General features: G+C 44.5%; 1 long non-coding RNA gene across 2 annotated transcripts in view; it reads right to left on the bottom strand.

Moving 5' to 3' along the window:
* Window positions 1-3,608: 3,608 nt before the first annotated feature.
* Window positions 3,609-4,044, bottom strand: part of LOC138430847 (uncharacterized) — a 155,371-nt gene continuing 154,935 nt past the window's right edge. For both annotated transcript variants that reach the window (XR_011253408.1, XR_011253409.1), the window contains exon 4: window positions 3,609-4,044. This exon is cut by the window's right edge and continues 560 nt beyond it. This is a non-coding gene — a long non-coding RNA (uncharacterized lncRNA).

Here is a 4,044-nt window from a genome sequence, read left to right on the forward strand (position 1 = left end):
CCATCAGCAGATGAATGAATAGGAAAGCTGTGGTACATATTCACAATGGAATATTCAGTTCAGTTCAGTTCAGTCGCTAATTCATGTCCGACTCTTTGTGACCCCATGAATCGAAGCATGCCAGGCCTCCCTGTCCATCACCAACTCCTGGAGTTCACTCAGATTCACGTCCATCGAGTCAGTGATGCCACCCAGCCATCTCATCCTCTTACTCAGCTGTTAAAAAGAATGTATTTGAGTCAGTTCTAATGAGGTGGATGAAACCAGAGCCTTTTATACAGAGTGAAATAAGTCAGAAAGAAAAACACCAATACAGCATATTAATGGATATATATGGAATTTAGAAAGATGGTAACGATGACCCTGTATGCAAGACAGCAGAAGAGATAGAAATGTAAAGAACAGACTTTTGGACTCTGTGAGAGAGGGCGAGGGTGGGATGATTTGAGAGAATAGCATTGAAACATGCATATTATCATATGTGAAATAGATCGCCAGGCCAGGTTTGATGCGTGAGACAGGGTGCTCAGGGCTGGTGCACTGGGACGACCCTGAGGGAGAGGATGGGAAGGGAGGTGGGAGGGGGGTTCAGGATGGAGGGCACATGTACACCCATGGCTGATTCATGTCAATGTATGGCAAAAAACCACTGCAATATTGTAAAGTAATTAGCCTCCAAAGAAAGTAAATTAATTAGTTAATTAAAAAAATTAAGAACAGAACCACCATGTGATCCAGCAAGCCTAATCTTGGGTATGTATCCAGAGAAAACCATAATTCAAAAAATACATGCACCTCGATGTTCATCACAGCACTATTACAACAGCCAAGACGTGAAGGCAAACTAAATGTCTATCGATGGAGGGACGCGCAAAGAAATGGGGTGCGTGACACAGCGGAACCTTACTCAGCCATAAGAAGCATGAAACAACGCCTTCTGCAGCAGAATGCAGGGACCCGGAGGTTACCATGCCAAGTGCAGAGAGTCAGAAAGAGAAAGACAGACAGCATGATATCCCCTCTATGAGGACTCTAAAGAACGACACAAATGAACTTGTTCAGGAAATAGAGACGCTCGCAGGCACAGAAAACAGACTCGCGGTCACCAAAGGCGGTGAGGTGGGCGAAGGGTAACTGGGAGTTTGAGGTTCACAGGCGCACACCGCCATACATAACACAGATAAATATGGGAGTTTGAGGCGAACAGAAGCACCCTGCCATATATAACACAGGTAAACATGGGAGTTTGAGGCTCACAGACACACACCTCCGTGTATAACACAGAAAAGCAAGGTCCTCCTACGGGGACTCCCCTGGTGGTGCAGTGGCTAAGAATGCACCTGCCCATGCAGGCAGCCTGGGCTTGATCCCTGGTCCTGGAGGAGCCCGCCCGCTGCAGGGGACCCAGCCTGAGCAGCACCTCCACGAACACACACACACTGGAGCCTGGGCTCCCCAACCAGAGAACTCACCAGAATGAGAAGCCCACACCCCATCCCCTGCTCTCTGCAGCTAGAGGAAGCCGGTGTGCAGCCCTGGGGACCAAGTGCAGCCAAAACTTAAAAACAGGTAAAGAGAAGGGCGTACTGTAGAGCGCAGGGCACCAGATCCAGTGCTGTGAGCAGGCACGCTGCCATACCCCTGTAACCACCTATGCTTCAACAACGACTACAAAATGGTCCATTCCCTCCTCCTGCCATGTCTGTTTCAGTTAGCAATATTCCTAGCTGCGAGTGACAGACACACCCCATGCACAGTGCCTTAAACAAGCATTGGCCTACAGGCGGAAGTGGGTGACTGTTTCCTAAATCCACTGACTGGACCTGGGAGGAGACCCTGCAGCTCTCTGTCTGTGGCTCTGAACAGGGCCGTCCCATCCTCTCTACCTGCATCAGCCTCACCAGGCGGGAGGGAGCCCCTAGGATTCCGCTCACTCTCAGCAAGCCCTCCCCACCCAAATGTTCCCCCACACCATCTGCCTTGTGGCCACAGGGGGTAATTTAATCATGCACTCTTTTTTTTAAAATATAGATTTATTTATTTTAATTGGAGGTTAATTACTTTACAATATTGTATTGGTTTTGCCATACATCAACATGAATCCGCCGCAGGTATACCTGTGTTCCCCATCCTGAACCGCCCTCCCTCCTGCCTCCCCGTACCATCCCTCTGGGTCGTCTCAGTGCGCCAGCCCCGAGCATCCAGTATCATGCACTCTTAATTTATACTGTAGAACCCAAAGCCCAGGAAGTAAGACATCCCTCACTTTCTAGATTCTGATTCCCACACGCGTCTTTCAGCGGTGAAACCTGCTCCTAGCCTAGCACTTCGTCGCCCTGTCGTCTCCCTGCTTTAGTTTCTCTTTAGGATGTAGTTTTTAACTTTTTATTTTGTATAGGAGTATAGCAGATTAACAATGTTGTGATAGTTTCGGGTACACAGCAGAGCAACCCAGCCAAACATACACACGTCTCCATTCTCCCCCAGACCCCCCTCCCATTCAGGCAGGATGCATTTTTTTATTACTTTGACATACCATACACGCAGAGACACCTATAAATCTGTTTTCTGTCTTGCTTCTCACCCTAGAATGTAAGATACATGAGAGCAGGATTTTCTGTCTGTTGTTTTCATTGTGACATCTTCAAAATCTAAAAGACAATATTGAGGACATCAATATTTGATCAACATTTGGTGAAAGTGGAATAAAGAGCTGAAACATTGACTCACATGTTCATCGGTGACCTCAAGACTTGGTCCTTTCCATATTTTAACTCCATTATATTTAGCATTTTGAGTTGTAGAATGGTTTGTTCCATACTTAGCATTAGTCACATTTCAGAAAGGAAGAAAATGGTAGGCTAAAATCTTCACAGGGCTTTTTATCCTTCTCTCTTTTTCTATTTTTAAATTGTGTGTTTCCCCAAAGGCTTCTGGCAGACTTCTACTAACAATTTATTAATCAGAACCATGTTATGTGACACCCTTAACTTCAAGAGAGGCCATCAGCTCAGTTTAAATTTCCTAGTAAGCAAAAAAAGAGAGGAGGGATTGAAGATGGATTTCGAGTTAGCCGATATATAGTTTATGTCTCAGATTTCTCTGTAATCTTGAGTATCATTTATACTTAATGAATGAATTTGAATTTAAGGAACTGTGTATTACATCAAAACAGCAGGTAAGGAATCTTAAATGTAGTATAATTTCATATCTTAGAAGAGAATGTAGATATATAATTTTACATCACTGAAAGAGAGTAGGATTATTGATAATCTAAAATTGTAGGGAGTACAAACCCACCATTTACATTTGGCTGTGGAAGTGTCTTGATTTTCTGTTTGCATAAGATAAAGCTCCCTTGCTCAGGCTGATTCAGGCTTACCTTCTATAATACAACTGCTACTTTTTAAAAGTGAGAAGTGCATCAATTGCAAGTGGCCTAAAAGGATAGATAACAACTACCCTTTCAGTGTCTACATTTATTCTAGACACTTCGCATACACTGAATCTTTGGTACAGAAATCCTGTAAGAAAAGTATTATTATCTTGATGTAGACACATTGTCATCAACTATTCTAGAGTTGATCAAGGAAACTGAGGTTCAGAAATTTTTTTCTTTCTTTCTTTATTTGGAGGAAAATTGTTTTACAATGTTGTGTTGGTTTCTGCCATGGTGGTGGTGGTACTTCCGTTGTTAAGTCATGTCCGACTCTTGCAACCCCATGGACTGTAGCCTGCCAGGCTCCTCTGTCCATGGGGTTCACCAGACAAGAATATTGGAGTGGGTTGCCATTTCCTTCTCCAGGTTTCTGCCATACGACAATACGAATTAGCTGTAATTATACATATATCCTTTCTCTCTGGAGCCTCCCTCCCCTCCCCTCATCCCATCCCTCTAGGTCACCACAGAGTGCCAGACTGGGTTCCCTGTGTTACAGAGCAACTTCCCACATGACAGTGTATAAATGCCTAGTTTTGGGAAATGAGAGAGCCAGAATTTGAAATAAGCTTGGTTGGACTCCAGAGTGCAGCTGTTTAACTGTT

The sequence above is a fragment of the Ovis canadensis genome, chromosome 26, assembly GCF_042477335.2.
Source record: "Ovis canadensis isolate MfBH-ARS-UI-01 breed Bighorn chromosome 26, ARS-UI_OviCan_v2, whole genome shotgun sequence".
Classification (NCBI taxonomy): domain Eukaryota; kingdom Metazoa; phylum Chordata; class Mammalia; order Artiodactyla; family Bovidae; genus Ovis; species Ovis canadensis.